Genomic DNA, 17,264 nt, shown 5'->3' on the forward strand with positions numbered 1-17,264 from the left:
AATGCTGCAAGACTGCTTTCAGCCCGCTACGCCCAGGCCTCACAAATCACCCGGTGCAGTGCTGCTCTCCCTAACTTGTCTGCATTATGTTCATTTTCTGGGTGGCAATAAATATTAGAATAAAATAAACTAAGGACCTCTGGCTGCGGCTCTGTTTGCTATCTTTACGGTTTCCACAGCGGCTGAATGACAGCTCAGGCTGGAAGCAAGCGGCAGGGCCGCTCCCCCCCCCCCCCCCCTCCACCCAAGTAAATTTAGCCTTGGGAAGGATCAACATCATCTAACTCTTGAGCGGGTGATGGCTGATGCCAGTCAGTAAATCAGTCAGGTTTTAATTATCAGACACATGACAAGGAGCAGTGACAGGCTGCAGTCCGCTGGAGAGCATGCACGCCTTCAAAGCAGCTTTAAAAAAAACAAAACAGAATAGCTCTCCAAGAGAAAAGCCAAGTGCGTAGAGCAGTCGCAGCTGAATTGCGGGACATTAACAGCATGAGGGAATTCCCATATTAATAATAACTTGAACTGCCTATTGGAAGAGGGCTTTTAGGGATTCTGGATCTTGTGCTGCATTGCTGGACATATTTCCTTTGTTCTGGATATTTTTTTTTTTTTTTTTTTTTTTTAAATAAGCCTATTATTTCAATGTAATGGGATTTTTGCATCGCATTTTCATTGCATAGGAAGTTATTTACCACAGAGGTTGTGACAAATTTCCTAAAATGTGTAAAAATCCTTAAGTGCTTAGTTGGATCAAAGTTGCATGCCTGGATATCGGCAATACTTTAATAATGAACCGAGTATAGACGAGCTGTCCTTCTCCTTTTCCTCTTCCGGTCCCTGTAACTAATAATGGGGTAATCTGCTCCATTTTCAGGCTACTCTCTCTAATTGAAGGGACCCAAAAATTAGTTTTGAAAAATGCAAGCTTAGGCACCGATACATTTTTTAGACTTGAAAAATATGTACAGACCACAAACTTCTCTGTGACAATTTTTTTTTATGGGGGTAGGGAAGAGTGCAAGAATGTAGGGGGGGGGAGGGGTCAAGGTGTAAAATTTAACAAACTAAGGGGTGGATTTATCAAAATGCAGTAAGTACAAGAGAGAGAGAGAGAGCGAGCCTGGCCATAATATCATGGCCCATAGGTAGGTATTTGTATCCCTATGGTAGGCTCACCTAGTAACTCGAGGTGAGGTTTAGGTAAGAGTGTAGGGGGTTAGGGGCCCCTTTGACATTCTACGTGACACCTACGAACAGAATAGTGGACTCTCTACCTGGGTAACATCAAGCTAGGTTGAGAGAACATTGCCAAATCTCATCTTGGAGTGAGTTTCCTCACTCCAAAGGCCAGCAAATCTTCACAAGAGACCACTGTTCTGTTCGTAGGTCAAAATAGAAAAATCATTATCCTTTTCAACAGGTCAATTTGGTAAATTTTCAAGTGATATTAAGAGTACAGTAGAAGATTATGGGTCACGTATAAAAAATGTAGAGATATCCTCAAGTAATATTACATCTCAAGTAGCTTCATTACAGTCAAATAATACTGCTTTTATGAAAGATAGGTTAATGTTACAGAAACAAATGGAAAATTTGGAGAATGAGATCCGTATGAGGAACCTTCGTTTCCTAAATTTTCCTGTTTCAAGATTATTATCAGCTACTAGGGGTGTGCATTCGTTTGCAACGTATTGGTAATCCATAAAGTATATGCCAAATTCGTTGAATTCGTGGGGGTCACGAAACGTATGGCGAACCCCCACGAATACAACGTATCACTAATGAATAAACCCCACCCTCCTGACCCCCCCAAGACTTGCCAAAAGTCCTTGGTGGTCCAGCAGGGGTCCTGGAGCGATCTCCTGCACTCAGGCTGTCGGCTGCCGGTATTCAAAATGGCACCAATAGCCTTTGCCCTTACTATGTCACAGGGGCTACCGGTGCCATTGGTCGGCCTCTGTCACATGGTAGGAGCACAAGATGGCACCGGCCATCCATTGCTCCTACCATGTGACAGGGGCTGACCAATGGCACCGGTAGCTCCTGTGACATAGTAAGGGCAAAGACTATCGGCGCCATTTTGAATACCGGCAGCCGACAGCCCGAGTGCAGGAGATCGCTCCAGGACCCCCGCTGGACCACCAAGGGACTTTTGGCAAGTCTTGGGGGGGTCAGGAGGGTGGGTTGTAGTTAATTAAATTTAAAGGGTTGGGATGGGGGTTTTTTTGGGAAACAAATACATATGTAACTAATGAATGGATCGGGGTCCCCCGAGAACGGATGCAACGGATTTGGGTCCTGACGAATATGAATACCGAATGGGACGAATCCGTCCCTGCTGCACATCCCTATCAGCTACTGAATTATTTAGAAAATATTTAAGTGAAGTATTATCTATTACATCAGTAAAAGAAATGACTATTTCCAAAATATATTATATTCCTGGTTTCAAGCTGAGGGCAGCAGATCAGGAAGATGGACATATTACAGGGGCATAGTCCTAATTTGACTTCTTTTTTAGAGGCATCTATAGACGATATTCCCACTAGGGCTACACTCTTGGTATCCTTTTGTAGTAAGCAGGATAAAAACTTGGTGTTCCAGAAATATTTTGGAAATAAAGATGTTGCCTTTTGTGGTCACAAAATTCAGATATTTCCAGATGTATCTAGAAGTACCCAAATGAGGAGAAAACAATTTATTTTGTTAAAACTTATTCTATCCCTTGGCGAAGTTTTCTTCTTAAAATTTCCCTGTAAATGGTTATTTATCAGAAAAATAGATTTATATTTCAAGAACCTACTCACTTAGAAATATTTCTTGTGGATAAACAAGCATTCTAAATGATTGGAATATATGGATTGTAATAGTAAAATAATTAATAGTCTCTCTCTATGCTGTAATTACTGCAGTTTAATTTTCTTTGTTCTGTATTCCGCTATAGCCTCCCAGATTGGGGACTTGTCTATTGGAACTTTATTTATATGTATGTATTATGTTGATGTGATAATTAATTTCAGCTCCAATATGTTTACCAGAATTTTACCAAATGGGTATTATTAAAATTCAATAAAATATAAATACAAAAAAAAAAGAAAACCTCAGACAGACCGCATTGAAATCACTAATTTCTCAGTGTTATTAACTCACAGGCTTCAGCAGCCATCATAGGAAAAAAAACAAACCCTTTCCATTTTAGTGAGTTCATTCATAAAATAGTTCATGCAATGCCAAAATGCAGTACTTGTACCATTATCATCAATTAAAAGAAATATAGTACTTATCTAAACAAGTCAATGTGGGCTATATTTCACTAATCTATAGCTGCACCAGGGGCAAAATATCAGTTACTGAGATTCAATACAGCAACTCTTATCTGCACAGTCTTCAGCAGCCATTTTGAATCTGAACGAGAAAAGAGCGTCTCTTTTAAAGTTATACCGCTTAATATGCAGAACAATCAGAAAAAGCCTCAAGCTCATTCCTAGAAATAGATTCCATTCAATGGTCAAATTAAGACCATTATAACCGACAAATCAGATTAGCTGACGATCCCAGTCCCCCAAATTGAGGATGTGAAGGAACAAAATCAATCACACAGCAGGGTAGTTCTGAAAAAGAATGTTGACAAGTTACGCAATGTTGTTCTAAAGGCTAGAGATGTGCAGCGGTAAGGTTCGGGCTTTGTTTTCGGCCTGCCATGGGAAATTTCATTTTTCCCGCGGTTCGGGCTTTTTTTTTTTTTTTTTTTTTCGGAGGACCCCAATTTTCGTTGAAAATGTCCAGTTCATCCAAAACGAATGCACATCCCTACTAAAGGTGCTCCTAGGCATTGATGCAATAAATAACTTTTGTGCTCTGATAGCAGTGTCTAATTTCTTAGATGTTTTCCCTGCAAATTGCAAGGACATAACAAAACATAGACCACATATGTAGTATCACAAGTTTATCAATGCTGTAAAGAGAGAAGCCTCAGCTCAATTTAGGATGCTGAAAAGTTGAAGTCTGTAGCATGATAAAACAAAAAATACACTGTCCACACTTGAAATGTCCATATAATTCCTACTCCTCTGAAGAAGATACTAAAGGAAGCATCAAGGGAACTAAGATATCTTAAAGGTTACAGCTCCTAGCATATGCAAAACAGACAAAATCTAAAAATACTCATGCAAAGATAGAATCACCCAATGTTTTCTTATAAACAAAGTATTTTTATTTATTTATTTATTTATTTAAATCTTTTTCTATACTGTCGTTAAGGTGGGAACCGTCACAACGGTTTACAGTAAGGCACAAAAAGTAATGCTATTAAAATCTATCAGTTTACACAGGTGCCATAAGGTTCGGTAACATAGTTTTTAATCAATGTTAGTTGTTAAATGAGTGTGAACACTATCATGTCCAGGTCAATTCTATATCGGTTTTGAGTCTAGGACTCATTCTATAAATGTAACTTATCCTTTAGTGATGAATTCTATTAAAACATACACCCTTAGTGATTCCTGTTTGTGTGGGTGTTTTGTATCTTGCACTTCCCTGGTTTGAACCTTGCATTTCCCTGGATTCTATTCTCCCTTCTCTTTTTGAAAGGCTTGTTTAAATAGCCAAGTTTTTAGATTTTTTCTAAATGTTTTGTTTTCTCTTTGTAGTCTTAATTCCAAGGGCATGGAGTTCCATAGTATGGGTCCCGCTAAGATTAACACCCTTTCTCTTACCTGGGTTAGTCTTGCTGTTTTGACTGATGGAATAGTTAGACGTGCTTTGTTGGCTGATCTTAGATTTCTGTTGGGGATGTGTATGCAAAGGGCTGTGTTAAGCCAGTCTGCGTTTTCGTTGTGTATTAATTTGTGTATGGTGCATAGTGTTTTGTACTGTATTCTTTGTTCAATGGGAAGCCAGTGCAGCTCAGCCAGTGTTTCCGTAATGTGGTCTCTCTTCCTTTTTCCAGTTAATACTCTTGCAGCCGTGTTCTGCAATATTTATAGTGGTCTTATGGAGGTGTATGATAAACCTAGTAGAAGGGTATTGCAATAATCAGTGCTTGCAAATCTTAGCACTTGTAGTACTGATCGAAAGTTGGCGGTTGTTAGAAGATAAGTTAGAATATCTGGGGAATTCATAATTTTAAATACATTAGACTGTAAGAGGGAGGAGAAATCTGAAGAAAGGGCATGCTTATAAGCACGCTGAACCATATCAGTTGGGTTTCCATATTGTGAAATCCTCTTATCAAAAATCTGATCTTGCTGCTTGTACTCATCTGTATAAGAGCATAAACGATGACACCACAAAAACTGTGAAAATGGTAAATTATTCTTTAAATGCTGCGGGTGAAAACTAGAAAAATATAAGCTAATGTTCCTATCTGTTGCGTTCCGGAATATTGAGGTGATAAACTCATCCTGTTCTTTCACTAATTCAGTAAGATGGAAGGGGATTTTTTTCCTTTGATAGCATTGAGAAATTGGTGCTCAGTATGGGCTGTCTGAGGTTTTCCCTTTCTTTTTAAAGAATAAGTGCAGTGAGGTTGGCATTGTGAGGTTTATATAGATATATATAGATAGATATCTCAAAAATGTTTTTTGGATAGAAATTAGAAATTGGCACACCAGTAGGTTTATTGCTTGCATTTTGTTCAAGATTATATAACCTAGAAAACAAACTTGCCTTGTTCTCAAAAATGAATTTTTCAATGTTAACAAAGAGCTTATATTGGTGGAGATTGGAAAAGACCTCCTGAACATTCTGTCTGTGGATGGTCAGGTCTGAGATAAAATCAGAATATCATTGAGATAGATCATTGAAAGAATGTCCCAGAAGATATCATTGACAAAGACTTGTAAGACAGCTGGGGCACTGCAGAGGCCAAGCAGCATCACAATATACTCAGTTGTCAACTCTTATATTAAAGTCAGTTTTCTATTTGTCACCTTGTCTAATCCAAATAAGATTGTAGGCCCCCACGATGATCCAATGTAGGGAATATCTTGGCACCTTTGTTACTCATCCCACCCGCAGTTGTCCCGCGCACGGGACTGCTCACCTTCGGGGTCACACAGCGGGTCCCAGTCCTGTCTCCCTCGCGGCCCTTGAAGTCCGGCTAGGCCCCGGTGTCCCGTGGCGGCAGTTGCCGGGCCAGTCGCACGCCGGGCCTCTTGCCAGGCCTCGGCATCTCAGCAGGTAGCCACGACCCCTATGCGCACGCGTGCGGACCAGCCACCCTGATGTAGGTTCCAGGGCAGGGTCTAGTTCCGCAGTGCACCCTGATTGAACTCACGTTATAAGGAAGTTCCTGGCCTCACTTCCTTGCCTTGGCAATCGGGTCAGTTTGTTCCTGAGATTGCCCTTGCTCTATGGGGCCAGTTTCAGCTCATAAGAACATAAGCGGTTTCCATAGTGGGTCAGACCAAGAGTCCATCGAGCCCAGCATCCTGTTTCCAACAGTGTCCAATACAGAACAAAAGTACCTGGCAAATTCCCAAAAAGTAAATAAATCCCATGCTACTAATGCCAGTAATAAGCAGTGGCTATTTCTTAAGTCTATTTGATTAATAGCGGTTTATGGACTTCTCCTCCAGGAACTTATCCAAACCTTTTTTAAACCCAGTCTTTTAAACCCATTAATCACATTCTCTGGCAATGAATTCCAGAGTTTAATTCTGCGGTGAGTGAAAAAGATGTTTCTCAGATTTCTTTTAAATATGCTACATGCTAAATTAATGGAGAGTCCTCTCTAGTCCTTGTATTATCTGAAAGAGTAAATAACCAATTCACATATAGTTATTCTAGTCCTCTCATTATTTTATAGACCTCTATCATATCCTTCCTTATTCCTTAGCTGTCTTTTCTCTAAACTGAACAGTGCTAACTTTTTAGCCTTTCCATTTTAGCAAAATATCATCTAGAAAGCAGCAAATAATCCAACCTAGCTTGAGAATTGTGGGCTCTAGAAATGTGCATATAGGGTGAAGGCTTCTACGGTCCAAATGTTTGTAAAGGAATGAGATACCTCTAATATAATCTGGTGGATGAAGTATTTTAGCTGGTAAACTATAGGGATGTGAATCGTTTTTTGACGATTTAAAATATATATTTTAAATCGTCAAAAAATTGTTAGGGCCACGATACAATACCAATTCCCCCGATTTATCGTTTAAAAAATCGTAAATCGGGGGAAGGGGGAGGGCAGGAAAAACCGGCACACTAAAACCCCCTAAAACCCACCCCCGACCCTTTAAATTAAACCCCCCACCCCCCCAAACCCCCCCCCCCAATGCTTTAAATTACCTGGGGATCCGGCGGTGGTCCAGAACGGTGGCGGTCCGGAACGGCCCCCTCAATAGAATCGTGTTGTCTTCAGCCGGCGCCATTTTTCAAAATGGCCGCCGCAAAATGGCGGCGGCCATAGACAAAAACGATTCGACGGAGGAGGTCGTTCCGGACCCCCGCTGGACTTTTGGCAAGTCTTGTGGGGGTCAGGAGGCCCCCCCAAGCTGGACAAAAGTTTCCTGGGAGTCCAGCGGGGTTCCGGGAGCGATTTCTCGCCGCGAATCGTTTTCGTACGGAAAATGGCGCCGGCAGGAGATCGACTGCAGGAGGTCGTTCAGCGGGGGTTCCGGACCGCCGCTGAATGACCTCCTGCACTCGATCTCCTGCCGGCGCCATTTTCCGTACGAAAACGATTCGCGGCGAGAAATCGCTCCCGGAACCCCGCTGGACTCCCAGGAAACTTTTGGCCAGCTTGGGGGGGCCTCCTGACCCCCACATGACTTGCCAAAAGTCCAGCGGGGGTCCGGAACGACCTCCTCCGTCGAATCGTTTTTGTCTATGGCCGCCGCCATTTTGCGGCGGCCATTTTGAAAAATGGCGCCGGCTGAAGACAACACGATTCTATTGAGGGGGCCGTTCCGGACCGCCGCCGTTCTGGACCACCGCCGGATCCCCAGGTAATTTAAAGCATTTGGGGGGGGGGGGGGTTGGGGGGGGGGGGGGATTTAATTTAAAGGGTCGGGGTGGGTTTTAGGGGGGTTTAGTGTGCCGGCTCACGATTTTAACGATTTTTCACGATAGTTTACACACCCAAACGGCAACAATACGATTCCCTCCCCCTCCCAGCCGAAATCGATCGTTAAGACGATCGAGGACACGATTCACATCTCTAGTAAACTATCCATATCCCTTTCCTGAAACACAGTTGAAGTCTCCCCAGGTACCATAGACATATATGACTGTAATTAGATAGCAGGTTTACCAGGTTAATAAAAAAGCCATGGTAATAAATATTCAGTGCCTAGATATTAAAGATCTCAATGGGTTTGCCAAATAAAGTGCCCTCAGTCAGTTCATATCTCCACTTGGGGGTCTTTTATTATTTTAGTTTCTTTAAAAGGGCTTTATGAACCATTGTGGCCACCCCTGCACTCCCACACCCCAAGGATGCTGGAAATACCCCTTCAACCCACTGATGTTTTAACTTGGCATGTTCTTCATTACTTAGATGTGTTTCTTGTAACATGGGAATTCCAGTGTTAAATCTTTTAAGCATCTGTAGTATTTTCCACACTATAACAATTAAACCACTACCACAGATGTTTCACATTGTGCAGCATATTGAGTTAACCTATGAAATGTTTCCTTAAATAAAGATTCAACAAGAACTCCCAAGAACTATACAAAAAACCAAGACAGAACACATGCCACATTGCTTACAATCACATTTATAGAACGTAAACATTCACCCCTTTTATTCCCTTCCCTCTCCCCTGCGCCCCTCAATTTTCACTCCTTTAACCACCATCAAACCATTGGTATTGGCCACCTAACTTAGATTAGCCAAATGTTTTATTTATTTCTTGATTTATAACCTGCACAGTCCTCAAATTCTTGGCAGGTAACAAATTTACATAGTAATCTGAGGTACGATATAACTCCTTTGCTCTCAGCAGGCCACCGTGGTGTAACCTGATAGTTATAGGCTGGCTGCTGGTACCCTAATGGGATCTGCTGGATTATTACCGGATGCGAATTTTGATATGGTGGGTATGTCTGAACATGCGGAGTCACTGGACTCACCATAGGTGGATACTGTATGTAAGGTTCAGTGTTTTGATTGTTCCAGACATTGTGAAACTGTAGAGCAGGAGGCTGAAGGAGGACTCTGCTATTTTCTGATTGCTGGACCCAGTTTCAGTTTTTTCCCATGAAAATTAATCCACATCATCATAATATGACACAAAGCCATATTTTATTTTATTTTTTTTATTTAAAAACTTTTCTATACCGTCGCTAAGATACATACCATCACAACGGTTTACATACAGGCACATAAAATAAGGTAAGTGAATGTGTACTATAGTACATTCTAACAGGTGCCAAAAGGTTCGGTTACAATATATCATAAAAGGGGCACAATAGTTGGGTATAAGTTTTGTCTAGGTGTACCATCGTACTGTACATCGATAATATTTATGTTTGTTATGAGCGTTAATAAAGTAATGTCATGTATGTTGTGAGGTTGTTGTTGTGTGATTGTGTTTTTTTTGCATGTTCCTGTATGTTCTCTATTCTCCGGTCTCTTTAGAAAAGGCTTGTTTAAAGAACCATGTTTTTAAGTTTTTCTTAAAGGTTTTGAGATCGCTTTGTAGTCTGATCTCAGGAGGCAGTGTGTTCCATAATATGGGGCCTGCTGATGATAAGGCCCTTTCTCTTACTTGTGATAGTTTTGCTGTCCTTACTGAGGGAATGGTTAGAAGTGCTTTATTTGCTGAGTGAAGGTCTCTTTGTGGGAAGTGTACTCGAAATGCTGTGTTTAGCCAGTCTGCTTCTTTACCATGTATTAGTTTTGTATGGTACATAATACTTTGTATTTAATCCTGTATTCAATGGGTAGCCAGTGTAATTTTGCCAATGTTTGTTATATGGTCCCTTTTTCTTTTTCCGGTCAGTATTCTAGCTGCTGTGTTTTGTAATATTTGAAGTGGTCTTAATGTTGAATTCGGGAGTCCTAGTAAAAGTGCATTGCAGTAGTCAGTGCTTGAAAAAACTAGTGCCTGGAGATGGTGTTAGTAGTGGTTTTAGTCTTCTGAGTATCATGAGTTTTGTGTAGCCTTCTTTTACTTTTAGCGAAATGTGTTGTTTTAGATTGATTTTTGAGTCCATTATTACTCCTAGATTATGTACTTTTTTAGCTAGATCAATTTTCTGGTTGTTTTTGAGTGTTATTGGATTTTGGATGATTACGATATTCTTTCTCTCTAAGTGTAGAAATGTGTCAATGTTAATCACTAGTTCCATTTGGTTTAGAAGTTGTTTTATAATGTTTAGATACATGTTAGCTAGATTGTTTGATCAGTGATTATTTTAACTTCTTTCACTGTGCCAAATCATGCAAAGAAATCCCGGATTTCAATTTCATCCATCCTATCAATTCCAGCAACAAAAACTGTACTAGGCATGATTTTCCCTTCTGGTAAAACATATCCCCAGCTGTTTGAGCTGATGTTGTTATGTGCCCCATCCGCACCTGTCCTGCGCATGGGCCTGCTCACCTTCATAGTTCCACGGCAGGTCCCGGGTCGGCCTCCCTAGCGGCAGCTGCTAGCACTTCCAGGCCCTGGTGTCCCGCGGCGGTCGTCGCCAGGCCTTCTACTGCGCACCAGGCCTCACGCCAGAGCTCGGCATCTTCGGAACTGTTGGCCACACCCCTACGTGCACTTGCGCAGACCACCCGGCCTCTTGTAGGGCCCAGGGCGGGTCTTAGCTCTGCGGCGCACCCTGATTGATTCTCTGCTATAAGGAAGTCCCTGCCTGCACTTCCTTGCCTTGGCAATCGGATTGGCTTATGCTAGATTATCTCCGCGCTTGTACTTGCTCCTGTCTTGTTCCAAGTCTCATTCCAGGATCCTTCTGTTCCAGTTCTGTTCCTGCCTTGCTGCTGCTTCCTAGTTCCAGCGTCCTTCTGTTCCTGTTCATCTGTTCGTCTCCCCAGTTAGTAACCTCCGGACTGTCTCTCTGGTACTGACCTCGGTTTGCTACTTGACCTGTGTGCTTGCCTGCCTGCCTTCTGAACCCAGTCTGTTCTTCGACCTGCCTGCCTGCTGCCTGCCTTCTGACTCCAGTCTGTTACTCGACTCGTCTGTCTGCCACCTGCCTCCTGACTCCAGTCTGTTACTCGACTCGTCTGTCTGCCACCTGCCTCCTGACTCCAGCCTGCTACTCGACTCGTCTGTCTGCTGCCTGCCTCCTGACCTCAACCTGCCTGTGACCTCATCTGACCTCTCATACCTGATCTCTGCTTTGTTGACCATTCCTCGGACTGACTCCTGGACTCTGACCTCTACCTGCTTGACCTTGTCTCTAGATTCTGGCTCTGTTCCTAGCTTTGTCATAACCTATGCTCTTCTGGCCCGCCTTGTTCCACCTGACCTCCAGTCTCGAACCTGACCATACTCCCCTTCTGTCTGTGAGCACGCTGGACTTTCACTCTCCCAGGAGACCCTGCGAGGCCCTCCTAAGTCCAAAAGGCCCGGGTCCCAATGGGCTCCTCCCAGGGAGACCTCGGGCTTCCAGTGGTGAACCTAGCCTCTGTCTCCTTCCGTGCTCTGCCCCCTGGGGGCAGTTGCCTCCTGGTCCCTACCAGGAGGTGCATCTCCACTGCCACAGGACAAGGGTCCACCCCCGAGTGCAACAGGTTGCCAAGGCCATGGACACGGAGGAATCTCCCGCCTCCAGGGCCCTACCGGGTTTGGCCGCCACAGTAAAACAACATCATCAAGCTTTGGAAACGCTGGCCTCTTCGGTGGAAGAACTTCGTTCCCAGCTACAAGATACAGCTTTGGCCAATCCTGTGGGCCTCTTGGCCACCATGCTTCCCAAAGCATCTTTGGCACTTCCTGCACCTTCTCAATATAATGGGGACCCACGCTCCTGTCATGGCTTCCTTAATCAGTGCTTTATGCAGTTTGCACTGCAACCCTCGCTGTTTTTGAAGGAAATCACTAAGGTGACCTTCATTCTGTCTCGTTTGGAAGGGAAAGCCCTTGCGTGGGCAACTTCCTTATGGGAACGTTCTGATCCCATTCTTTCCAAGTTATCTGAATTCGTCGCTCTCTTCAAGTAGACCTTTGGAGACCCAAGCCGCCAGGCTGTTGCCAGCCATAATTTACTCCACCTCCATCAAGGGGCAAGGACCCTTTCTGAGTATATGGTAGAGTTTCAAACTCTAGCCACAGAGCTTGGGTGGCAAGAAGATTGTCTGCACGCCATCTTCCTAGATGGACTCTCCTGTGCTCTCAAAGATGAGCTCTCTGTCCGTAAGACTCCCATGTCTCTAGAGGACCTGATTTCCCTGGCTGGGAGGATTGATCATCATCTCTGGCAAAGACACCTAGAAGTAAAGGCTCTATGCTCTCCTATAGCATGACCCACAAGTACCTCCAATCCTCCGGTGAAGAATTTGGCACCACCACTTTCCTCCATGGTGGAACCTATGGAGGTGAATCGCGGGCGTTTGTCTCCGACCGAACAACTACGTCAGCAGAAGGAGTGTCTTTGCCTTTATTATGGCATTTCTGGACATTGTCTGCAGTCCTGCCTGGTACAACTGGGAAACTGCAATGCCTGAGCCTGGTGGGGGTCCCGAGATGTTACTGGCCCTCAACCTTTGCTTCCTGTCTCCCTGTCCGCTCTTGTTGATACCAGAGCTAGTGGCAGCTTCATTATGGACGACATCATCAAGCTCTTGAATATCCCTCTCCATCCATTGGAGGCGAGTCTCCGCATTGTCTCCATTCAGGGGGATCATCTTCCAGGACTCATTACTCACTGGACAGTGGCTGTTCATCTTACCGTGGATACTCTCCACGAGGAAGAGATGTCTTTCTATGTACTGAAGTGATCAACGCACCCGATTATCCTGGGTCTGCCCTGGCTCCAGGCTCATGAACCCCAGTTTGACTAGCAAACCCTGCAGTTGGTACAGTGGGGCTCCAAATGCCAAAGACTTATTTGCATTCCGTATCTCCATAGTTCCTGTCCTGAAGTCTACCTTACCTGGTTTGCCTCCGAAGTATTCAGACTTCAACAATGTCTTCTCGAAGCAGAAAGCAGATAACTTGCCTCCGCTACGCAAGTTCAACTGTCCTATTGAACTCCTGCCTGGCACTACGCCTCCAAAAGGCAGAACTTATCCATTGTCTCAACCTGAGATTCAGGCTATGTCGGAGTATATAAAGGAGAGCCTAGAGAAAGATTTCATCCATCCATCTGACTCCCCTGCTGTGGCAGGGTTCTTCTTTGTCAAGAAGAAGGATGGCAGTCTACGCCCCTGTATTGATTACAGGGGGCTCAACACCATAACCCATAAAGACTGATACCCATTGCCCCTCATTAGTGAGCTGTTTGATCACCTTGAAGGGGCACGGATCTTCTCCAAGCTGGATCTGAGGGGTGCGTACAATTTGGTACTCATCCAACCTGATGATATATGGAAAACCACATTTAACACAAGGGACAGTCACTACAAATACACTGTGATGCCCTTTGGGCTATGTAATGCCCCAGCGGTCTTCCAACGCCTTATGAATGAAGTCTTCTGAGATCTTCTGTACTCCTTCGTAGTCGTATACCTTGACGACATCTTGATCTTTTCTAAAGACCTGAATCTCATAGAGATCACGTAGGATCGAACTGCAACGTTTACGAGAGACCCACTTGTACGCCAAGCTGGAAAAATGCCTGTTTGAGCATAATCGCTTACCCTTCCTAGGGTACATCATTTCTGACCAAGGATTTTCCATGGACCCTGAGAAAGTCCAGGGGATCCGCGACTGGCCCTAGCCAGTAGGTCTCTGAGCCTTGCAACATTTTCTTGGTTTTACCAATTATTACCGGGGCTTCATTGCTAATTACTCCTCCCTAGTTGCCCCACTTATTGCTATGACTAGGAAAGGGGCCAACACCTGGGTATGGGCACCCAAAGCACTTGCTACCTTCCAGACTATCAAGGAAGCATTCTGCTCCAGCCCTTGTTTGCAGCACCTGGACCCCACACGTCCCTTCATCGTGGAGGTCGATGCCTCAGCAATTGATGCAGGAGCTGTCTTGAGCCAGATTTCTCCGAAGGGCAAACTGATTCCCTGCTTTTTCTATTCACACGTTTTTGCCTATGGAACAGCGTTACACCGTTGGTGACCGTGAACTCCTCGCAGTCAAGTTGGCACTCCAAGAGTGGTGCCCCTGGTTGGAAGGGGCACAACACAAGTTTATCATCTTCACTGACCATAAGAACCTTGAGCCTCTGAAAGAGGCTCAACTTCTGAACCCTCGTCAAGCCCGATGGGCACTTTTCTTTGAACGATTCAACTTCACGCTTTGTTTCCGTCCTGGCTCTAAGAACCTTCACGCTGATGCGCTATCCAGATCATTCAAACCTGAAGACAACCCTGAAGTTCCTAGCTTCAGTATTTCCCTTGCCATGACCACTACAGTTCCTACTGGAAAAACTGTCGTTCCTAAGAGATTACGTGAACGATTTCTGAAATGGTCTCATGACTCCAAGTTGGCAGGCCATCCGGGCCATGCCAGAACCTTAGAGATGTTATGAAGACACTATTCGTGGCCCAATATGGTGCAAGACTCCCAAAACTATGTGGACTCGTGTCCCATCTGTGCTCAGCAGAAGCCACCTACTGGAAAGCCCTGGGGCTTACTGCAACCACTCCCGGCACCTATCAAACCATGGTCAAGCATCTCGACGGACTTTATTATGGACCTGCCTCCTTCCCAGAACAACACTGTGATTTGGGTCATCATCGACCGTTATTCGAAAATGGGTCACTTTATTCCTCTGCCAGGTCTCCCTTCAGCCCCAGAACTAGTGAAGCTGTTCTTAAAGAACATCTTTCGCCTTCATGAACTCTCCAAGGAGATCATCTCTGATCGGGGACCACAGTTTGCTGCCAAGTATTGGCATTTTCTATTTAAGAAGTTCAACATTTCCTTAAGCTATACATCGGCCTATCGTCCACAGGCCAATGGCCAAGCTGAAAGGACCAATCGGACTCTGAAGAAGTTCCTACGCTCCTATGTAAATGATCAGCAAGATAATTGGTCTGATCTTCTTCCTTGGGCCAAGCTGTCGCACAACACACATGTTGCTGCAGCCACCGATGTTTCCCCATTTTCTGTGGATTCGGACGGCAGCTCCGCCTGCCTCTTCCTGTTCCCTTAACAGTTCCGTCTCCAGCGGCACAATCGATGGCTCACACATTCGTCTGGTATGGAACCAAGAAAAAAAGTGTCTTTCTCAAGCCGCTGAACACTCCAAGCGTAACTCTGATATCCATAGACGTCCTGCTCCACTCTTCCATCCTGGCAAAAAGGTGTGGCTAAGCGCTTGACATATGACTGAGACTTCCCTCTCATTGCTTGGCGCCAAAGTACATAGGACCATTTCCTATAATCCGAAGAGTGGGAGCGGTATCATACCAACTCCAGCTACCTCGTGCCATGGGCATCCATAACACGTTGAAGCCATTGGTCCTCTCCTGGCCCTCACACAGAGTTCCCTCTCCTCCATGGGTCTCTGCTGAACATGACTTCTCCCTCCAGGTAAGAGAGGTCCTTGATGTTCATCGTCGTCGAGGAAAATAGGAATACCTGGAAGGGTTATGGGGCTGAGGAGAATTCGTGGAAACTTTCCCATAATATCCTTGATAAGGAGCTCCTGAAAGCCTTTCATAGGGCTTATCCTGACAAGCCATGGCCGCGTGGGGAATAGACCCTTATTTTCATATAATGTTGAAAATGACTACTGCAGTCACAAGAGAAGATGACTCCCACTCCACATCTGTTGCGCCCCCTTCTAGGCCTCCCCCTACACCTATACGTGGTATCCTACAAAACACCCTAATTGCATGAAAGATAACCTCCTAAATTTGCATTTTAGAAAACCCTAGAATCAGAAGCCCTAACCATAAAACAATGCCTCTTTAGTTCTACTCCATTACAGAAAGAATCAGTCTGCCATCTTTCAAGAACACCTTTAAGCAAAATAATGACCTGCAAAGTGAAATGCCTGCAAAGTGAATGACCTGCAAAGCGAATGACCTGCGAAGTGAAAGTAAAACAATTTCTCTGAAGTGACACAGAATTAAAAAAAAAACATGTAGTGGTTCTTAAAAGTCATGATTCCAATAAAATGTAATTGTAAAACCTTCCCTTTAAAGACTTTCATATAGTCTGTCCTTTCCACATACATTTACTTCTTTTGTTTATAAAGACATCACTAAAACGCATTTTTTTCAAGTTAGTCACTACATAAGAGGCCGCAATCTGCTGTTAATTCTACAAATGGTGGCACAATTAGTCTTCAGTGGCTTAGAAAATATATTTTGCATAGGAAATGTAATAGCTTCTATTTCCGATATATTTCTTGTTTTATCATTTAATCAAACATTTAGCAAAAAAAAATTCATAAAAGAAATTTTTTACAGAGGCCTATACATATCGAATTCCAGTGTAGCCATTTTTTAATGTGGTCTAATTCTTCTTGAGTTCCAAGTATTTAATTCTTTGCCAGTAAGGTCACCAGATGGCTACATGCATTGAGATAAAACAATCTATGCTCTTGGCTATATCACATCATTTTGATCATCCTATTGTCCCCTAGCAGAGCTGATCTCCTTAATACCAGAAAGGGCAGACTGTGCATCATTAGTGATTGGCAGTACTACTGGGAATGGTAACTGTAGCCGAAATGTTAATTAGAGTAGCTTATTTTGGCCAGTTATGGGAAATTCAACTCCCATCATGCTAGAATGAGTATTTTTGACTTTTTTTTTTTTACCAAAGCATAAGAATACAAATGTTATAGGGGATATAAAAAAGAAAAAAAATGGCCACTGTCAGTGGTTGGTTCCCAACCTTTCTTGGCACAGGGTTCTTTTCATCATAGTACACCAACACCTTCACCATCATCGCTTTCTCTTCTCTTCCCTTCTCTTCTCTTCCCTTCCCATCCCTCTCCACCCCCCCCCCAGCATCATCCATTCCCCTTTCTACTGACATCATTGCCTTCCCTCTCCCACACCCCCACTCCTACCCATCTCCCTCTACCCCCTTAGCCCCCTAACACCCTGAACTCCCAAGAGTTCACCCAGACCTCCTACCAAAAAAGAGCAAGCAACAATGGAGTCTGATATTAACTGTGATAGATAGTTAATTAGCAAGTGTAAATTTGCATGAATAAGTTGCCTAATGTA

The 17,264-nt window shown here is 43.8% G+C and overlaps 1 pseudogene; it reads right to left on the minus strand.

Annotated features, from left to right (window-relative positions):
• Positions 1-8,902: 8,902 nt before the first annotated feature.
• LOC115096157 lies at positions 8,903-11,005 on the minus strand (annotated as a pseudogene).
• Between the last annotated feature and the right edge of the window lie 6,259 nt (positions 11,006-17,264).

The sequence above is a fragment of the Rhinatrema bivittatum genome, chromosome 7, assembly GCF_901001135.1.
Source record: "Rhinatrema bivittatum chromosome 7, aRhiBiv1.1, whole genome shotgun sequence".
In the NCBI taxonomy this organism is placed as follows: Eukaryota; Metazoa; Chordata; class Amphibia; order Gymnophiona; family Rhinatrematidae; genus Rhinatrema; species Rhinatrema bivittatum.